This window comes from Leuresthes tenuis, unplaced genomic scaffold (genome assembly GCF_036924035.1).
Source record: "Leuresthes tenuis unplaced genomic scaffold, fLeuTen1.0.hap1 SCAF_1, whole genome shotgun sequence".
Classification (NCBI taxonomy): Eukaryota; Metazoa; Chordata; class Actinopteri; order Atheriniformes; family Atherinopsidae; genus Leuresthes; species Leuresthes tenuis.
The window spans coordinates 40663935-40687146 of record NW_027325355.1 but is presented as its reverse complement, the minus strand read 5'-3'; positions in this window follow the sequence as shown (position 1 = coordinate 40687146).

Below are 23212 nucleotides of genomic sequence, written 5' to 3'. Positions count from 1 at the left end.
ACATATTTGTGGCCAGAAGCTATGACTAGAACTGATGGATAAATCTGCCTCCCATTTTGAGGATGGTAGAGACATTGTGTCATCTATCTTAGACAATAATTTATATATTTTTGATAGTAGTTTTGGGGTGCAGATGCTTAGAAATTCTGCTACCCTAATCGGGAGTTGTACGTCTGGTTGGTGGAGGATATATTCCTTTGTCATTATAGACTTAAGTTGTTGATATTCTAGGAATTTATTGCTGCCTATCTCATGTTGTGATATGAGCTCATCAAATGAAATAAAATTTCCATTTTGGATTATATGTTCCAGATGTTTGATTCCTTTGATCTTGCACAGAGTAAAGTTTAGCATTTTTTTGTTTTGCAGGATGTCAGGATGGTTCCAGATGGGTGTAAGCTTACACGGGACAAGTGACGACTTTGTTATTTTAAGAAATTCCCACCAGGCTGTCAGAGAGGTGCTGATGTAAATGCTTTTAAAACATTTGTGATTTTTTACGTTTTGACCAATAAGTGGCAGGTCAGAGATTTCCAGATTATCACACAATGCTTGTTCTATATTTATCCATGGTTCATCTATTGGGCTAGGTTTAAACCATTTTGATATATACTGTAACCTATTGGCTAAGGAATAGCGCTGAAAATGAGGTAAATCTAATCAACCACTTTCCTTGGTTTTCTGTAGCGTTTTTAAACTAATACGTGGTGGTTTGTTTTTCCACAGAAATTTGGAGATGCATGAATCTAGTGACTTAAACCAAGTAGCAGATGGTTTTATGGGGATCATTGAGAACAAATAGTTAACTTTTGTAGTATCATCATTTTAATGGTTGCAACTCTCCCCATAAGTGATATAGGTAAGGACTTCCAACTCTTTAATAATTGCACATAATTTAGCTTTGTTAGCTCTGAGAGCCTGGAGGAAATGTTTATGCCTAATATCTAATATTTCCTGACTGTAAAGTGATCGCAGGTATATTCTGGACCCTACAGTTAATGGGCAGAACTGTGGTCTTAGACCAATTGATAGAGTAGTCAGAAAGTGCTGAGAATTTATTTATGAGTGTGATCGTGTGAGTGAGAGACGTCTGTGAGTTGTGGAGGAAAAGTAATACATCATCAGCATAAACACTTATTTTATGCTCAATTATGTTGGGGTTGGATGCCTTTAATATTTCTATCTTGTCTGATAGCAGCTGCTAAAGGTTTGATGAAAATAGCAAAAAGTGATGGAGAGAGTGGGCAACCCTGTCTTGTACCTCTCTGCAGACTGAAGCTTGGAGAAGTTTAATCATTTGTCCTGACACTTGCATTTGGGGAGCTATATAATATCCTTATCCAGTTGATGAAGTGTGACCTAAACCCGAATTTTTTTAATGCTGCGAATAAAAATTTCCAGTTAACTCGATCAAATGCTTTTTCTGCATCTAGAGAGACTATTGTGGTTTCCAGGTTGTCGATGGTAGAATAGTCTATGAGATTAATTAGCCTGCGAGTGTTAGTGGATGATTGTCTACCCTTTATGAAACCTGTCTGGTCAGGATGTATTATAAGTGGAGTTATTTTTTCTATTCTTTTGGCGAGGGCTTTACAAATTATTTTGAGGTCTACATTTATTAGAGATATTGGGCGGTAGGTGGATGGAAGTATGGGGTCTTTTCCTGGTTTCTGAAGCAGGATAATGTTAGCAGAGTTCATGTGTGGGGATAACCTGCCATTCTGCTTAACTTGTAATACCATTTTGTGAAATGCAGGTGCCAAAACAGTCCAAAATTCTTTGTAGAACTCTGCTGGAAAACCATCTGGTGGCCACCCGGGGCTTTGTTACTAGGCATATGTTGAAGGGCTTCATGGAGTTCTCCTATTGAGAGAGGTGAATCCAGAGCCATTGCCTGTTCGGTTTGTAATTTTGGAAGGATGATATTACTAAGAAACTGATCTATGTTACTGTCTGATGGATCATTTTGTGATGAATATAAGGTTTTATAGAAGTCCCTAAAAGTATTGTTGATTTCATGGGTGACATTTCTTTTTCAGTCTTTAACAGAAGTGATTGTTGTTTTCTCTTTATTTCTCTTTAGAAAATGTTATATATAACAAGAAATAAATAAATGGGCATCAAGGGGAGCTTTACATTTGTAAAACTTCCCTTGACAAAGCAAATCAGTTTGGCATAAAATATCCCTCATCAAGGAACTGCTAACTATGAATTCCTTCACTTAAACCAAGTTAAAACTGCTTTGTCCTTCATATTTATCCACGTCTACGCTGGTTTCAATGATAAACTTCTTTATATTACCTTACATGAGAAAGAACCACACTTGTTCTCTTCTGGAATCCGAAATTCGCTTTCTTTTAAGGAGATTGTCAAGATTTCAGATATTGCCATAAAATGAATTGCTTCACTCAAACCAAGTTAAAACTGCTTTGTCCTTCATATTTCTCAATGTTTAAGCTGGTTTCAAACATAAATTTCTTTTTATAAGCTTGTATGAGAAAGAACAACACTTATGTTTGAGCAATACACTCCTTATGAGGAGTAATGCACGTTTCAGGATTTTGCTGTAAAATGAAATCCTTCACTTCAACCAAGTTAAAACTGCTTTGTCCTTCTTATTTATCCATATCTAAGCTGGTTTCGAGTATAAACTTCTTTATATTACCTTATATGAGAAAGAACCACACTTGTTCTTCTGGAATCCGAAATTCGCTTTCTTTTAAGGAGTTAGTCAAGATTTCAGATATTGCCATAAAATGAATTGCTTCACTCGGGAGGGCCAAGCACCCCAGACAGCCACGCAGTGGGTCAGCGCCTGCCCCAGCGCCCCAGGCCAAGTTACTGGGAGTCAAGACGTGCCCACAGGTGGGTGAAGTTGCGAGCAGTGGGGAGAGGCAACGCCGCCCCCCTATTGGGAGAAGCACAGGCAGGCTAGGCGACAGCAAGTCCCAGACCCAGGCCCAATCATCACCACACACACTTTCACGTCCCATACATCCACACATCCACACGTCCTCCCTCCCTTTACTCCGCTGGTGTGTAGCGCAGCGGGCACACAGCGTGCTGTGTACAGGAGCCAAAAGGGAGAGGGGTATGGGGATATACACCGGGGGACTGGCTGCAATATGCACCCCCACTACCTGGGACCCAACACAGGGCAGGAGGGCCTGATGTCCACCAGGCTCGGGGCCTGCAGCGACTGTACCCCCAGAAGGTACCCACCCAACCCCACCCCACTCAACCCAACCCTACCCCACTCCGGAGGACCTCTACAAACAAACAAACAAACAACAACAAACAACCCACCCGGTCACACCAGACGCAGCAGCCGGGCCTGAGATCCACCATCACCCAGGCCACCCCCCCAACCCCCCCCCCCCCCCCCCCCCCCCCCCACCATACGCCCCAACACCCTAAAGAAAACAACCACCTGCGGACACCCTGGAGGTCCCAGAGCAACAAGCCTGGCACCATGATCTGCACCAACCCACCCATACTGTGGCATGTCCAGGGCAACCCAGCCCCCCCGGGCGCAAGGCAGCGCCCAGCCAGCAGGGCGCAGGCCCAGCACCACCACCCACGCCAGAGCGGCCCGGCCACCCGGTACAGAGCCAGCAGCCACCAACCCAAGGCCCCTAAGGGACCCCGCCCCACACCGCAAGACAGTCCCACCCCAAGCCCCCAAAACTGCCCTCCAAGCCCGACACACAGTCCCCCCCAGCAATGACCAACCCAGTCCCCACGACCTGAGAGACCACCAGACGCCCGAAGCCACACAGTTAATCAGCGGGGACCAGAGAGAATGAAATTCAGCCAATTGATGTTTTACGGAGGCAGACATTGTTTCCATGCTAATATAATCCAAAAGAACATTTCTAAACTGGTTAATACACAGATTGTTCTTCGCTTTCCAGTTCACGAGAATAGTTTTCTTTGCGATACATAACACTGTGAGGACCATGTGTGCTGAGTTCCTTTCCATGTTGATGTTGTCTAAGTCACCCAGTATGCACAGTGTGGGGCATGCAGGAATGCTACACTTTAGCCATGTTGATAGGTCCGTACAGACTTCAAACCAGAACTTCTGGACAGGCGCACAAAACCACAAAGCGTGTGCATAATCATCAGGTGTATTATCTGTGCAATGTGAGCAGATTTTTGAGTGTGTTAGACCCATCCTGAACATCCTTTGTCCTGTATAGTGTGTTCTATGAAGAATTTTGTATTGTATGAGCTGTAAATTAGGATTTTGAGTCATTCTGAAGGTGTTCAAACATATTTGTGGCCAGAAGCTATGACTAGAACTGATGGACAAATCTGCCTCCCATTTTGAGGATGGTAGAGACATTGTGTCATTTCTTTAGGGTGTTGGGGCGTGCGGTGGGCGTTGTGCTTTTCCCCTGTTGGGGGGGTGGCCTAGGTGATGGTAGATCTAAGGTCCGGGCTGCTGCGTCTGGTGTGACCGGGTGGTTTGTTTGTTGTTGTTTGTTTGTTTGTTTGTAGAGGTCCTCCGGAGTGGGGTGGGGTTGGGTTGAGTGGGGTAGGGTTGGGTGGGTACCTCCTGGGGGTACAGTCGCTGCAGGCCCCGAGCCTGGTGGACATCAGGCCCTCCTGCCCTGTGTTGGGTCCCAGGTAGTGGGGGTGCATATTGCAGCCAGTCCCCCGGTGTATATCCCCATACCCCTCTCCCTTTTGGCTCCTGTACACAGCACGCTGTGTGCCCGCTGCGCTACACACCAGCGGAGTAAAGGGAGGGAGGACGTGTGGATGTGTGGATGTATGGGACGTGAAAGTGTGTGTGGTGATGATTGGGCCTGGGTCTGGGACTTGCTGTCGCCTAGCCTGCCTGTGCTTCTCCCAATAGGGGGGCGGCGTTGCCTCTCCCCACTGCTCGCAACTTCACCCACCTGTGGGCACGTCTTGACTCCCAGTAACTTGGCCTGGGGCGCTGGGGCAGGCGCTGACCCACTGCGTGGCTGTCTGGGGTGCTTGGCCCTCCCGGGTATTGGGTGGGGCCTCTGCCGGGGGGTTTTGGGGCGCTCGGGCTCCTGGGGCCCGGGTCCGTGGCCTGGTGGGGTCGGTGGGCTGTTGCTCCTGGCTCCCGGGGGGCCTCTGCCCTATGCTTATGGGGGCTCTGTCTGGGGGCTTCCACTGCTGTCTACTGGGTGGATGCGTGGTTGTCCCTGCGGTGGGCATCCTGGGTTCTGTGCTCCGTGGGGGCTGCTGGTGGCCTGGGTCTTGTGGGCCTCTCTTGCCTGCTTCTGATTGCTTGGGGGGGGCTGTGGATTGTGGCCGTGTACACTTATACACTCATAACTAAGCACGGTTATCATGTAGGTCCTGTGCCATGGGTGTTGCATGTTCCCCCACACACACACACATACAACACACATTCATTAGTCCAGTAGCAGTTGATGTATTACCATGTCGCCTCAGGTCATCTATATCCACAGTTGTGTTGTATGCGATTGCCACTACTTGTGCTTGTTTTTGTTTGTTTGTGTGTTTGTTTGTTCTCTGCTTGCCTGCTTTCAGGTGCTCCTGGTGGCGCTAAGGCTGGATTCGCAAAAGAGACCATGGATTATTGTCTGTTTTGTTTTTTTACAGGTGTAGCAGCTGGTTGTCTGGTTTTTGTTTCTTTTTTTGTTCTGTTTCCTCTTCTTTCCTCTTCTTTCTTTTTCCCCCGGTTCGGATCAGTTCCATTACATGTTATATATAACAAGAAATAAATAAATGGGCATCAAGGGGAGCTTTACATTTGTAAAACTTCCCTTGGCAAAGCAAATCAGTTTGGCATAAAAGGTATTCACAATTTAGTTGCCATAATGCTGAACAGAACAAGGGAAAAAAGTGAAGGAATTCATTTTATAGCTAAATCCTCATAAAGAGCGTATTGCTCAACCATAAGTGTGGTTGTTTCTCATACAAGGTTATACAAAGAAGTTTATGTTTGAAACCAGCTTAAACGTGGACAAATATGAAGGACAAAGCAGTTCTAACTTGGTTTGAGTGAAGCAATTCATTTTATGGCAATATCTGAAATATTGACTATCTCGTTTAAAAGAAAGCGAATTTCGGATTCCAGAAGAACAAGTGTGGTTCTTTCTCATATAAGGTAATATAAAGAAGTTTATACTTGAAACCAGCTTAGACATGGATAAATAAGAAGGACAAAGCAGTTTTAACTTGGTTGAAGTGAAGGAATTCATTTTACAGCAAAATCCTGAATCGTGCATAACTCCTCATAAGGAGTGTATTGCTCAAACGTAAGGGATGTTCTTTCTCATACAAGGTTATAAAAAGAAATTTATGTTTGAAACCAGCTTAAACATGGACAAATATGAAGGACAAAGCAGTTTTAACTTGGTTTGAGTGAAGCAATTCATTTTATGGCAATATCTGAAATATTGACTATCTCGTTTAAAAGAAAGCGAATTTCGGATTCCAGAAGAACAAGTGTGGTTCTTTCTCATTTAAGGTAATATAAAGAAGTTAATACTTGAAACCAGCTTAGACATGGATAAATAAGAAGGACAAAGCAGTTTTAACTTGGTTGAAGTGAAGGAATTCATTTTACAGCAAAATCCTGAATCGTGCATAAGTCCTCATAAGGAGTGTATTGCTCAAACGTAAGGGATGTTCTTTCTCATACAAGGTTATAAAAAGATGTTTATGTTTGAAACCAGCTTAAACATGGACAAATATGAAGGACAAAGCAGTTTTAACTTGGTTTGAGTGAAGCAATTCATTTTATGGCAATATCTGAAATCTTGACTATCTCCTTGAAAGAAAGCGAATTTCGGATTCCAGAAGAACAAGTGTGGTTCTTTCTCATATAAGGTAATATAAAGAAGTTTATACTTGAAACCAGCTTAGACATGGATAAATAAGAAGGACAAAGCAGTTTTAACTTGGTTGAAGTGAAGGATTTCATTTTACAGCAAAATCCTGAAACGTGCATTAGTCCTCATAAGGAGTGTATTGCTCAAACATAAGTGTTGTTCTTTCTCATACAAGGTTATAAAAAGAAGTTTATGTTTGAAACCAGCTTAAACATTGACAAATATGAAGGACAAAGCAGTTTTAACTTGGTTTGAGTGAAGCAATTCATTTTATGGCAATATCTGAAATCTTGACTATCTCCTTAAAAGAAAGCGAATTTCGGATTCCAGAAGAGAACAAGTGTGGTTCTTTCTCATATAAGGACATATAAAGAAGTTAATACTTGAAATCAGCTTAGACATGGATAAATAAGAAGGACAAAGCAGTTTTAACTTGGTTTAAGTGAAGGAATTCATTTTACAGAAAAATCCTGAATCGTGCATAAGTCCTCATAAGGAGTGTATTGCTCAAACGTAAGGGATGTTCTTTCTCATACAAGGTTATAAAAAGATGTTTATGTTTGAAACCAGCTTAAACATGGACAAATATGAAGGACAAAGCAGTTTTAACTTGGTTTGAGTGAAGCAATTCATTTTATGGCAATATCTGAAATCTTGACTATCTCCTTGAAAGAAAGCGAATTTCGGATTCCAGAAGAACAAGTGTGGTTCTTTCTCATATAAGGTAATATAAAGAAGTTTATACTTGAAACCAGCTTAGACATGGATAAATAAGAAGGACAAAGCAGTTTTAACTTGGTTGAAGTGAAGGATTTCATTTTACAGCAAAATCCTGAAACGTGCATTAGTCCTCATAAGGAGTGTATTGCTCAAACATAAGTGTTGTTCTTTCTCATACAAGGTTATAAAAAGAAGTTTATGTTTGAAACCAGCTTAAACATTGACAAATATGAAGGACAAAGCAGTTTTAACTTGGTTTGAGTGAAGCAATTCATTTTATGGCAATATCTGAAATCTTGACTATCTCCTTAAAAGAAAGCGAATTTCGGATTCCAGAAGAGAACAAGTGTGGTTCTTTCTCATATAAGGACATATAAAGAAGTTAATACTTGAAATCAGCTTAGACATGGATAAATAAGAAGGACAAAGCAGTTTTAACTTGGTTTAAGTGAAGGAATTCATTTTACAGAAAAATCCTGAATCGTGCATTACTCCTCATAAGGAGTGTATTGCTCAAACATAAGTGTTGTTCTTTCTCATACAAGGTTATAAAAAGAAGTTTATGTTTGAAACCAGCTTAAACATTGACAAATATGAAGGACAAAGCAGTTTTAACTTGGTTTGAATGAAGCAATTCATTTTATGGCAATATCTGAAATCTTGACTATCTCCTTGAAAGAAAGCGAATTTCGGATTCCAGAAGAACAAGTGTGGTTCTTTCTCATATAAGGTAATATAAAGAAGTTTATCATTGAAACCAGCTTAGACGTGGATAAATATGAAGGACAAAGCCGTTTTAACTTGGTTTAAGTGAAGGAATTCATAGTTAGCAGTTCCTTGATGAGGGATATTTCAGACACCAAAATCCATTTTCTAAAGAGAAATAAAGAGAAAACAACAATCACTTCTGTTAAAGACTGAAAAAGAAATGTCACCCATGAAATCAACAATGATTTTAGGGACTTCTATAAAACTTTATATTCATCACAAAATGATCCATCAGACAGTAACATAGATCAGTTTCTTAGTAATATACACCTTCCAAAATTACAAACCGAACAGGCAATGGCTCTGGATTCACCTCTCTCAATAGGAAAACTCCATGAAGCCCTTCAACATATGCCTAGTAACAAAGGCACCAGATGGTTTTCCAGCAGAGTTCTACAAAGAATTTTGGACTGTTTTGGCACCTGCATTTCACAAAATGGTATTACAAGTTAAGCAGAATTGCAGATTTTCCCCACACATGAACTCTGCTAACATTATCCTGCTACAGAAACCAGGAAAAGACCCCATACTTCCATCCAGCTACCGCCCAATATCTGTAATAAATGCAGACCTCAAAATAATTTGTAAAGCCCTCGCCAAAAGATTAGAAAAAATAACTCCACTTATAATACATCCTGACCAGACAGGTTTCATAAAGGGTAGACACTCATACACTAACACTCGCAGGCTAATTAATCTCATAGACTATTCTACCATCGACAACCTGGAAACCACAATAGTCTCTCTAGATGCAGAAAAAGCATTTGATCGAGTGAACTGGAAATTTTTATTCGCAGCATTAAAAAATTCGGGTTTGGGTCACACTTCATCAACTGGATAAGGATATTATATAGCTCCCCAAATGCAAGTGTCAGGACAAATGATCAAACTTCTCCAAGCTTCAGTCTGCAGAGAGGTACAAGACAGGGTTGCCCACTTTCTCCATCACTTTTTGCTATTTTCATCAAACCTTTAGCAGCTGCTATCAGAAGAGATAGAAATATTAAAGGCATCCAACCCCAAAATAATTGAGCATAAAATAAGTGTTTATGCTGATGATGTATTACTTTTCCTCCACAACTCACAGACGTCTCTCACTCACACGATCACACTCATAAATAAATTCTCAGCACTTTCTGACTACTCTATCAATTGGTCTAAGACCACAGTTCTGCCCATTAACTGTAGGGTACAGAATATACATGCGATCACTTTACAGTCAGGAAATATTAGATATTTAGGCATAAACATTTCTTCCAGGCTCACAGAGCTAACAAAGCTAAATTCTGTGCAATTATTAAAGACAGTAGAGGACGATCTCTCTCGTTGGAAGTCCTTACCTATATCACTTATGGGGAGAGTTACAACCATTAAAATGATGATACTACCAAAAGTTAACTATTTGTTCTCAATGATCCCCATAAAACCATCTGCTACTTGGTTTAAGTCACTAGATTCATGCATCTCCAAATTTCTGTGGAAAAACAAACCACCACGTATTAGTTTAAAAACGCTACAGAAAACCAAGGAAAGTGGTTGATTAGATTTACCTAATTTTCAGCGCTATTCCTTAGCCAATAGGTTACAGTATATATCAAAATGGTTTAAACCTAGCCCAATAGATGAACCATGGATAAATATAGAACAAGCATTGTGTGATAATCTGGAAATCTCTGACCTGCCACTTATTAGTCAAAACGTAAAAAATCACAAATGTTTTAAAAGCATTAACATCAGCACCTCTCTGACAGCCTGGTGGGAATTTCTTAAAATAACAAAGTCGTCACTTGTCCCGTGTAAGCTTACACCCATCTGGAACAACCCTGACATCCTGCAAAACAAAAAAATGCTAAACTTTACTCTGTGGAAGATCAAAGGAATCAAACATCTGGAACATATAATCCAAAATGGAAATTTTATTTCATTTGATGAGCTCATATCACAACATGAGATAGGCAGCAATAAATTCCTACAATATCAACAACTTAAGTCTATAATAAGAAAGAAATATATCCTCCACCAACCAGACTTACAACTCCTGATTAGGGTAGCAGAATTTCTAAGCATCTGCACCCCAAAACTACTATCAAAAATATATAAAGTATGGTGAGGGAGAAAGTGGGCAACCCGGTCTTGTACCTCTCTGCAGACTGAACCTTGGAGAAGTTTGATCATTTGTCCTGACACTTGCATTTGGGGAGCTATATAATATCCTTATCCAGTTGATGAAGTGTGACCCAAACCCGAACTTGTAGAACTGGGAGCACGGCCCTCTGGGGAGCCTACATACCCAAAGAGCCCCGCCCACCAGATGCCACTCAGTGCAACCACCCCGCAAGACCTAATGTGTGTGTGTGTGTGTTTGATAAGTAGTGATGTCTAAGGTGTAATTAAAACAGGGGTGGGGAACTGCAGAGTGCAGCAAAGGGGACCGCCTACGTGGCCCCATCCACTACACCCCACAGAACACACACGCCCCGATAACCCTTCATGTGTGAGTGTGTGCTGTGTACAGGAGCCAAAAGGGAGAGGGGTATGGGGATAAACACCGGGAGAGCTAGTCTCCACCAGAGAGGGCAGCCAGGGACTGGCTGCAATAGGCACCCCCGCTACCTCGGACCCAACACATCAGGACATCAGGAGGGCCTGATGTCCACCAGGCTCGGGGCTTGCAGCGACCATATTCCGGGAGCTACTGTACCCCCAGAAGGTACCCACCCCGCCCCACCCCACTCAACCCAACCCCATCCCAACCCGGAGGACCTCTACAAACAAACAAACAAACAACAACAAACAAACCACCCGGTCACACCAGACGCAGCAGCCCGGGCCTGAGATCCACCATCACCCAGGCCATCCCCCCAACAGGGGAAAAGCACACCGCCCACCGCACGCCCCAACACCCTAAAGAAAACAACCATCTGCGGACACCCTGGAGGTCCCAGAGCAACAAGCCTGGCACCAGGACCTACACCAACCCACCCATACTCCATGAAGCCCTTCAACATATGCCTAGTAACAAAGCCCCGGGTGGCCACCAGATGGTTTTCCAGCAGAGTTCTACAAAGAATTTTGGACTGTTTTGGCACCTGCATTTCACAAAATGGTATTACAAGTTAAGCAGAATGGCAGATTATCCCCACACATGAACTCTGCGAACATTATCCTGCTACAGAAACCAGGAAAAGGTCCCGTACTTCCTTCCAGCTACCGCCCAATATCTCTAATAAATGCAGACCTCAAAATAATTTGTAAAGCCCTCGCCAAAACAATGGAAAAAATAACTCCACTTATAATACATCCTGACCAGACAGGTTTCATAAAGGGTAGACACTCATCCACTAACACTCGCAGGCTAATTAATCTCATAGACTATTCTACCATCGACAACCTGGAAACCACAATAGTCTCTCTAGATGCAGAAAAAGCATTTGATCGAGTGAACTGGAAATTTTTATTCGCAGCTTTAAAAAAATTCGGGTTTGGGTCACACTTCATCAACTGGATAAGGATATTATATAGCTCCCCAAATGCAAGTGTCAGGACAAATGATCAAACTTCTCCAAGCTTCAGTCTGCAGAGAGGTACAAGACAGGGTTGCCCACTTTCTCCATCACTTTTTGCTATTTTCATCAAACCTTTAGCAGCTGCTATCAGACAAGATAGAAATATTAAAGGCATCCAACCCCAAAATAATTGAGCATAAAATAAATCTTTATGCTGATGATGTATTACTTTTCTTCCACAACTCACAGACGTCTCTCACTCACACGATCACACTCATAAATAAATTCTCAGCACTTTCTGACTATTCTATCAATTGGTCTAAGACCACAGTTCTGCCCATTAACTGTAGGGTCCAGAATATACATGCGATCACTTTACAGTCAGGAAATATTAGATATTTAGGCATAAACATTTCCTCCAGGCTCTCAGAGCTAACAAAGCTAAATTATGTGAAATTATTAAAGACAGTAGAGGACGATCTCTCTCGTTGGAAGTCCTTACCTATATCACTTATGGGGAGAGTTGCAACCATTAAAATGATGATACTACCAAAAGTTAACTATTTGTTCTCAATGATCCCCATAACACCATCTGCTACTTGGTTTAAGTCACTAGTTTCATACATCTCCAAATTTCTGTGGAAAAACAAACCACCACGTATTAGTTTAAAAACGTTACAGAAAACCAAGGAAAGTGGTTGATTAGATTTACCTCATTTTCAGCGCTATTCCTTAGCCAATAGGTTACAGTATATATCAAAATGGTTTAAACCTAGCCCAATAGATGAACCATGGATAAATATAGAACAAGCATTGTGTGATAATCTGGAAATCTCTGACCTGCCACTTATTAGTCAAAACGTAAAAAAATCACAAATGTTTTAAAAGCATTAACATCAGCACCTCTCTGACAGCCTGGTGGGAATTTCTTAAAATAACAAAGTCTTCACTTGTCCCGTGTAAGCTTACACCCATCTGGAACAATCCTGACATCCTGCAAAACAAAAAAATGCTAAACTTTACTCTGTGGAAGATCAAAGGAATCAAACATCTGGAACATATAATCCAAAATGGAAATTTTATTTCATTTGATGAGCTCATATCACAACATGAGATAGGCAGCAGTAAATTCCTAGAATATCAACAACTTAAGTCTATAATAACAAAGGAATATATCCTAAACCAACCAGACTTACAACTCCCGATTAGGGTAGCAGAATTTCTAAGCATCTGCACCGCAAAACTACTATCAAAAATACATAAATTATTGTCTAAGATAGATGACACAATGTCTCTACCATCCTCAAAATAGGAGGCAGATTTATCCATCAGTTCTAGTCATAGCTTCTGGCCACAAATATGTTTGAACACCTTCAGAATGACTCAAAATCCTAATTTACAGCTCATACAATACAAAATTCTTCATAGAACACACTATAACGGACAAAGGATGTTCAGGATGGGTCTAACACACTCAAACATCTGCTCACATTGCACAGATAACACACCTGATGATTATGCACACGCTTTGTGGTTTTGTGCGCCTATCCAGAAGGTCTGGTTTGAAGTCTGTACGGACCTATCAACATGACTAAAGTGTAGCATTCCTGCATGCCCCACACTGTGCATACTGGGTGACTTAGACAACATCAACATGGAAATGAACTCAGCACACATGGTCCTCACAGTGTTATGTATCGCAAAGAAAACTATTCTCATGAACTGGAAAGTGAAGAACAATCTGTGTATTAACCAGTTTAGAAATGTTCTTTTAGATTATATTAGCATGGAAACAATGTCTCCCTCCTCAAAACATCAATTGGCTGAATTTCATTCTCTCTGGTCCCCGCTGATTAGCTTTATCACATAGTGGTGGTGGTGGGTTGCTGTCCCGTCGCTCTGGGCGGTTGGGTGTGTGCTGGGGGGGGGGCTGTGTGGCTTCGGGCGTCTGGTGGTCTCTCAGGTCGTGGGGACCGGGTTGGTCATTGCTGGGGGGGACTGTGTGTTGGGCTTGGAGGGCAGTTTTGGGGGCTTGCGGGTGGGGCTGTCTTGCGGTGTGGGGCGGGGTCCCTTAGGGGCCTTGAGGTAGTGGCTGCTGGCTCTGTACCGGGTGGCTGGGCCGCTCTGGCGTGGGTGGTGGTGCTGGGCCTGGGCCCTGGTGGCTGGGCGCTGCCTTGCGCCCGGGGGGGCTGGGTTGCCCTGGACATGCCACAGTATGGGTGGGTTGGTGCAGGTCCAGGCTTGTTGCTCTTGGACCTCCAGGTTGTCCGCAGGTGGTTGTTTTCTTTAGGGTGTTGGGGCGTGCGGTGGGGGGGGTGGGGGTGGGGGTGCTTTTCCCCTGTTGAGGGGGGGGGGGGGGGGGGGCTGGGTGATGGTGGGTCTCAGGCCCGGGCTGCTGCGTCTGGTGTGACCGGGTGGTTTGTTTGTTGTTGTGTTATAATTGTTTTGATCTTAGACATTATAAGTTCATATTCTGTATTTTCCTAAATAAATGTTCCTAGCTGATACTTTTCCACTCTGCTCATACTGCACAATCGATGACCTTAAAATGGTCCAAGACCTTAGAAGGACATAAACAACTGGTTCAGACAAAATATCTCTATTAGGGCAGATAGGTCTGGTACATTAGATCCACGCCTAAAACAGCACTCACACACACACACATTGTTTATCACATCCAAAGAACACAACAAGGACAGCAGCTGGCCTGAGCATGTCACCCAAAACTGGCCAATTATACTCTGACAAGTGTGAAAACAACTTCTGTGAGATAAAGCTGAATATAAATATGACATGTTTCCGGATATCGGGGCTCGGCCTGACGGATTTCCTGCGGGAGCTCTGGCACTCCGAGTCCAGCACTGCAATATACTTCACTTGTGACCACTAATAAATACTTTTTTAATAAACGATTTCTCTAGCTTGTTCTTGAGCTTCCAATGAAAAAACCGGGCTAACAATTGGTGCCTTGACCCGGATTGGCTGACTCTGAGACCGTGTCCGATCGAGGACTTCTGGAGCTGAGTGGAGGGGACCCTTCTTCAGACAATTCAAGGCGCCTAAAACACAAGGTGAACAGAAAACCTCTTGTATCAGGATATGTGAAATTTCTGCACATTGGGTAATTCTAAATTGAATTGTCTGAATTAGGATGTCCTCCGATCACTAAATCAAAAGCACAAAATTTGTGTCTACAGGTTTACTGAGTGGTCACATGTAAAGTATAAACACATAGTCTCACATAGGAAGAGTGATTTGTGTCCTCGTTTAGTACAATTTGGCCGAATAAAAGACATAAAATTCATCCTGTCTTCTAAACTGAATAGGAAGTAGATGAGCCAATGGGCTGGGGTCTATTAGTCCGCTATCGCGGTGTGAGTAATTTCTGTGCAAGTGGCGCCTGGACCTTATCTGCAATCGGCGGTGGGTCTGTATTACTACACTATAGGCGGCGTGAGTAAATTCTGTGCAAGTGGCGCTTGGACCTTATCTGCAATCGGCGGTGGGTCTGTATTACTTCACAATAGATGGAGTGAGTAATTTCTGTGCAAGTGGCGCTTGGACCTTTATCTGCAATCGGCGGTGGGTCTGTATTACTTCACATTTGGTGTTTGGACCGTAAAATCCGCAATCGGCGGTGTGTCTATTTTTTTTGTTGTTTTTTTTCTCTCTCCCTCTCCATAATTGGAGGTGTGTCTGTTTTGTTTTTTTCCGCAATCTGCGGTGGTTCTGCAGTTGTTGTGAACAGACGATATACTAAGGGTTTATCTCTGCATAAGGACACAGGGCTAAGTTTGTTATTTTTCATGAAAATGTGGGGTGGTTTGCTACTTGGTTGATATTTTACTGTGTTAGTGGAAGTGTATCTAGCAATAGAGACTGCTGGAGAATTCCTACACTGACACAGATCTCAAGTGGTTCTGTAAAAGGGGGGCATTGGACTACAAATTAAAGGGGAATTTAGTTAGGGTGTTACAGAGATTGGTGAATTAAAACGAGTGAAGGGACTGGGAGAACCCCCAGCGATCAAGCGCACAGAGTAAAAGATTCTGTGTAGAAGCTTCTTGGTCGGGTCCAACACTCGGGCATTGCGCCATTCACCCATTCTGATTAACACGTGTGAAATATCTGAATATGTCACAAACCTTGGTTGATAAGTGGAAAACATGTAAACCCGGCTCATTTGGGTCGGTATTATTTGACACGTTGACGAGATGGCAAAAAAAAAAAAAAAAAGTTCCAAGAGAAGACGAAAAAAGGGACAGATAGATTTGTAAACTGAACGAGAGAAATGCAAGAGAGAGGAATGTTTGGAGGGTGTGAAAGTGCCCCACCGCAACTGAGTGATTTCTTTATGTTTTCAAAACAAGCAACAGGCAGTAGGAATCAAGCAACAGCAAAGCTAAAGGAGGCAGGTTTATTCCAGAAAGCAAGGGCAGATAAAGACGAAAAAAAAAAAGAACATTTCTTGCAGACTGTCAGCATTTTTTTTTTAGGAGAAGTTAAATTCTCTATTCACACGCAGTCCTCTGCACCACTACCACAGCACGTGCCAGACACAACGTCATCTTTTCCAGGGACACATCCTACTACATTGGAAGATAAGACACATCTTCCTAACATCACGCTCAATAACAGAAGCATGCCATTTAGCAAAAGAAAAAACAGACCATTTATACAGATTCAGCATAAACAGCTTAGGCTGTACATGTGGAAATGTGTAATTGGAAAAGACAAGGTTAGATATCCTTAGCTTTGTCATAAATGCTCTCACCCTAAGATTATAACATCCCAACCCTGCTTCCTTCTTCCCCCATTCAGCCCTGAGAGTGAGGACAGATTCTGATTGATCATTGGCCTGTACTTAAAGAGTACCAGAGTTACATATAGTTATTTAGTCGAGAAATTTACAATGATAATGGAACTTTTTACTAGAGCATTTATCATCAATTCAATAATTTATTTTTAAATAAATTTGAATGGGAGAAATACCACATTGAATGGACAATCTGAAAACCGCTTTTAAATGCAAGTATCACAGTGAAGAGATAAGAAGCAATACAAGGTCCAAAATAAATCCAGGAAGAACAGACTGTTTAAAACTAAACATTAGAACCAGTTTGTTGTTGAATTAAGATTTAACAGCTCTCTTAAAAAGTTAAAGTCAGACAAACAAACATAGCATTTAAATCTTTGATCCTTTAATTGAAAAACTGCCTGAACAAAAGATGTTCTACAAATTGAGACTTTATGATTTCCTCCTGAAGCAGGTCTGAGACCGGACAGTCAGACCATATGACATATTAGAAAATATCAGGATTTAACAGCAAGGTCAGACAGATAGGTGTCAGACAGTTTCTTACCATCTTAAAGCATTAAAGGTTAGCCTTTATTGTGTTAGAGATCACAGTAGCATGACTTAAAATTTAGCTGATCTAAATACTTCTCCTCTGCTTCTTTTAACCAATTCTGAGTTAATATTTATCATCAGTATTTATATTTAATCTCATTAAACCATTTAACTATTTAATTGCAGCAGATCTATGAATCAATGGATCTGTTATCTTAACAGAGCAGCAAAATGCTTTATATAAAGGTTTAAAGTGAGTTAGATTATTAGGAAATTAACAAAAACACGGCAATAAAAGGCACAACGAGAGTCAGATATCACCAATGAGTTTCTTAAAGAAGAAAACTCTAAAATAATTTAGCTATTTAAAGACAGCTGCGCTGCAGTAAGTCTGACTCATAACAAGTCAAGTCAAGGTTTGTTTTCATGGCACATTTAAAAACAGCCACAGCAACCAGAGAGCTGTACAGCTGAACACTAGATTAATACTATTAGCAAATTCTAACCCTGCAGATAACTATTAATTAATCTAACAATAAACATTGAATAAATGAGTGAAATGAAAACAAAAACAGTGTTTACAGTTAAAGACATGCCTCTATACCAGACATGTGTCACTGGAAAAGGAAAGGCTTTGTGACCTCAGCAGGCACCCCGGTTAAACACTTAAATCAATTATTATGCCATACTTGAACCAAAACAAGTTGCTATAGTCAAGTGCAGAGGACATCAAAAGGGAGATGGGAGAGTAGCGAGAGGCAACAATGCGGCAGATAAGGCAGCAAAAACAAAAGCAAGGTATACTGCATTTAACCAGATGTCTCAGAAAACATTGGAGGAAAAATCACAATGAGAATTATGTTGAGAAAACATTAAAGAACTTCACGAAGCAGCGGCACCATCTGAAAAGAAAGCATGGAATGAGAAAAAAAAAAAAGATTCCACAAGACTCTGGAGGAATCATGAAGGCAAAATAGTAGCTCCAACTGGACTACTAAATTTGCCATGTCAAGAAGCAAACAGGCTCAACAGGCTCACCCCTTGTTGTACTACAGTATGGAAACTTGTGTGAATGTGAAAATGAATGTGAAACAACAGAATAACACGGTGATGAGGATATCTCAACAGGTTACATAAATACTCACCAAGGAACAGGACCAGGAAAGTGAACAAACTTAACTGGTCCTCTCCTATATGGACAGGACGCAGAAGCTACATCACATTGTATAAAGGTATGGTTGACCGAGAATAGACTGAGTAACTGGATCCACAAGGATCACTGTACTCAGGCTCAAGATCCTGCCGGAAGAACATTAACTGAGGTCCGGACTGACTTAGGAACCTCACCTACTGACAAAGACTAGACCACGGGGACTAAAACTCTATCAGAGACTGAACGGACCACTGACTATGAAACCAAAGGAAAACACCACTGTGGAGGCTAGACTGTAGAACCACAGTAGCAGAAACAATAATGGTTACAATAACTAATTTCCACACCTCTCCTGTGTGAAAGTCAGACATTAAAAGCTCAAGTGACAAAGAACTACAACAGTAATCTGGACACACCCTCTCTTCCCACCACGCCACACCAGGTGACTAAAAGATCTCTGGAAAATGGCAACAACCCACTTCAATTGCAATTTATTGAGAAACAATATGTACAATCCGATCTCTGCTCAGTCATGACATGTTGGTCGAAAGAAAAAGATATGAATGGGATGAATAAAATGTTCTGTGAGAACGTTTTAATCATGTGTTCTGGTTCGTTCGAGAAATTACACGGGAGATGACCCAAGTTGTTTAATCTGGTGCACTTAATCAATCAATCAAACTTTATTTTTATAACACTTTACATACAAGAAAATGTAGCACAAAGTGCTTCACAAGATAGAAGAAAATAAAACAAAGCAGTGAAACCCAAGGCCACATACAGACACACACACACACACACACACACACACACACACACACACACACATCTATACGCACACACACACCCACATACATCCACACATACTGGAAGAAAGAAGTAAAGATTAAGTAAAACATAATAAACTGAGGCAGAGCTGCTCTAAGTAAGGTAAAGCACAGAGCTTTGAACTGCACGATTAAAGGTCTAATTCATGTCAAGAAAAAACAAGAAGGATCCTGAACAATTTAGCTAACATTCCAAAACTGCTACGAGCAAAGAAAAATATTACAAAATAATATCAAGAATCTGGGCCCTTAGGTCAAAGCATGCATGCAAGGTAACAGTGATCAATAACCAACCAAAGATCTGATGTCTGACAACACAAGCGCGATGCTGTGGCACTGCTAAGGAAAAAGTTAGCAGCACAAGGCCACATGGCTCATCTAAAAAATAAATAAATGAGGAATTAAGACAAATAGAAAAATAGAATAAACCTGTGTCTTTGATTCTAATTTGTATGGAAATATGTTATTGTATCATGTGATGTTATAAGAAACTCTGATGTCACACTGTTGGTACCACATGAAGTGTTTCTAATTCAAATGGAAAAAAAAAATTTTAAATTTAGAATTTAAAATTAATGCTGATCCTGAACTGTCTGTGGATGGCTCAGCATCACGAAACACAGCCACTGGTAAGAATTAAATAGAATTTAGTATTAAGTAACAAGTGACAATTAAGCAGATCATGCTGAAATTTTATCAAAAACACTCTGAGCTGAATTAAGAAAGGACAGACAATATTTATCCCAAAAAGGTTAATCAGTTACTCATTGAGAAGAAATGGCTGCTTTCTTGATGTTGTGCTGCTCCCAAAATGAAATCTAACCACAAACATTTCTGTCCTGCAGCAGCAACACAGGAGCAGAAACTGCAGTGGAAGAGTTCAGCAGAACTAACATACGGAGGAGACTAAGTCTCATCGGGGAGGTGGAGACACAACAATTAATCATAGTTTACTAACACTTCTCAGGTTTTTCCCAAAATTCTGAGTCTTGTCTTTCTTTTGTCTTTTGTTCTATGTTGTCTTGTGTTTTGTCTTTGTCTTGCTGTGTTCTCGAAATGGTTTGAAGTTTTTTCCACAGAAAAAGTTGATGGTACTGGATTTTTCATTAATGCTGTACAGCAGGTTGGTGAGTCTAAAGGTACTGTCCTAAAACATGGTGTCTATCAACTGGCCAGTTGTTTTGTTTTTCATTTAATTTATTTTTATTTTATTTTATTTTATTTTTCTTTCGGTTTATTTATTTGTTTTTGTTTGGGGTTCATATGAAAACTTAATTGGTCGACCAATGAATACTGGGATTAAACCTGTTAAAAGGGACTTCCTGAATATAGAACATTGTGAAAATGAAATGTTTTGCTGCTCGGTTCTCTCTCCTGCTAACATTCATCCACAGCTTAAATTGGCTGCATCGGCGGCAGAGCCTCTGCAGGACTCACAGCCAAGTGACTGACAAGACGTCAGTCTGAAATTCTGGGAGGCATGATCATCATGCCAAGATAATGGTTGAACAACCACACAACCTTCAACCACTGTCAACAAAATAATCTGAATTATCTCCTGAATTGTCCCAAAGAAAAAGATTAGAAAATGGGTGGTAAAGACCCCTTTGTGGAAGTGAAGTGCTGGTAACCTCTCCTTCCTAGTTAGCTCAGACTGCTGAACTGAGGTTCAGCCAGAAGGACAACCAAACACCAAGCAGTGACAGGATTGGACCACAAGAGACTGAGCTGCACTGCACCACTCTGCACAATGTTATCATGAAATTTTCACTCAAAAGAAATTGTCAGTTTTTACACTACGTCTATCATTACTCATCTGTTCTCAACAGGGTCATATCTTCATATTCACATCATGTTTAAATGTCTGTACTGTGTTGTTTTGTGTTTTGTGATGTTCCTCTTTAGTTTAATGATTTTAAGTAGACCAATTACTAATCATAGGAATTCGTACATATGTCCATTGCCATTGGTGTGAATCGGCTGTTCGGAGCGGGACCTTAGGCACTGAAAGGTAATTAAGTGGTCGGTCGCCAAGAGGGAATGGGGCCATAGGAGAATTTTCCCGGATATCAGCCATCGGGTTTTTCGCTCCTATTCGCTGCGAACACTTGAACAGTTACCTGATGGTAATGTTAATTGCCTTAAGCACTTTTTGAGTTTCAATATTTTATAAATTGTTGTAGCTTAGTTAATTATTGTTATGTGTTGTAATGGTACTTATGGGTTAGCAGGGTCTTGCCACTGCTTAAACCACATATAGTTTTGGGCCAAAATGAACTAAGATTCTACACAGAGATTGGGTTCGGGGCCACATACACACACTAATTTTAAGACATATTGAAACATTTATTGATTTATTCCTTGCATACACGTACAGGCGTGATACTTATAACTTTTAAGAAATGTGCTCATTGCAGAGTTATGATCAGTTGAGTAATGAAAGTTGAACTATTCTGGGAAAGAGGTTCTGTTCCCAGCATCATGATAAACACTCCTGATACAGAAAGGTTTAGCTAACGCATTACAATTGTTTTACACATGCATATGCAATGAAAACTTGCTTGCTGCTGATAATCGCAAAGAAGAACAGCTTACACATAACAGCTCACATAATGAAGTTATATCAAAAGGGGCATAACAAGAATCTCCTGTCTGGTTGTGCTGCACCTCAAGGTAGTTGGCCACTTGCAGTTTGGGGACCTGCTAAGTTGGCTGCCGCTAACAGGTGTTACACAATACAGAATATAACAGTCCTACCTCATTTAGTTGACATGATTAAATCATGTCAAAAGGGGGAGTTGTTATAATTGGCTTTGATCTTAGACATTATAAGTTCATATTCTGTATTTTCCTAAATAAATGTTCCTAGCTGGTACTTTTCCACTCTGCTCATACTGCACAATCGATGACCTTAAAATGGTCCAAGACCTTAGAAGGACATAAACAACTGGGTCAGACAGATAGGTCTGGTACATTAGATCCACGCCTAAAACAGCACTCACACACACACACATTGTTTATCACATCCAAAGAACACAACAAAGACAGCAGCTGGCCTGAGCATGTCACCCAAAACTGGCCAATTATACTCTGACAAGTGTGAAAACAACTTCTGTGAGATAAAGCTGAATATAAATATGACATGTTTCCGGATATCGGGGCTCGGCCTGACGGATTTCCTGCGGGAGCTCTGGCACTCCGAGTCCAGCGCTGCAATATACTTCACTTGTGACCACTAATAAATACTTTTTTAATAAACGATTTCTCCAGCTTGTTCTTGAGCTTCCAATGAAAAAACCGGGCTAACAGTTGTTTGTTTGTTTTTTGTAGAGGTCCTCCGGGGTAGGGTGGGGTTGGGTTGAGTGGGCTGGGGCGGGGTGGGTACCTTCTGGGGGTACAGTAGCTCCCGGAATATGGTCGCTGCAAGCCCCGAGCCTGGTGGACATCAGGCCCTGCTGCCCTGTGTTGGGTCCCAGGTAGCGGGGGTGCCTATTGCTCCTGGCTCCCGGAGGGCCTCTGCCCTATGCTTATGGGGGCTCTTTCCGGGGGCTTCCTCTGCAGTCTTCTGGGTGTATGCGTGGTTGCCCCTGCGGTGGGCTTCCTGGGGTCTGTGCTCTGTGGGGGCTGCTGGTGGCCTGGGTCTTGTGGCCCTCTCTGCCTGCTTCTGATTGCTTGGGGGGGCTGTGGATTGTGGCCCTGTACACTTATACACTCATATCTAAGCACGGTTATCATGTAGGTCCTGTGCCATGGGTGTTGCATGTTCTCACACACACACACACACATTCATTAGTCCAGTAGCATGGTCGCTAAGCAGTTGATGTATTAACATGTCGTCTCAGGTCATCTATATCCACAGCTGTGTTGTATGCGATTGCCGCTTCTTGTGCTTGTTTTTGTTTGTTTGTGTGTTTGTTTTTTCTCTGCTTGTCTGCTTTCAGGTGTTCCTGGTGGCACTATGGATTGTTGTCTGTTTTGTTTTTTACAGGTGTAGCAGCTGGTTGTCTGGTTTTTGTTTCTATTTCAGTTCTGTTTCCTCTTCTTTC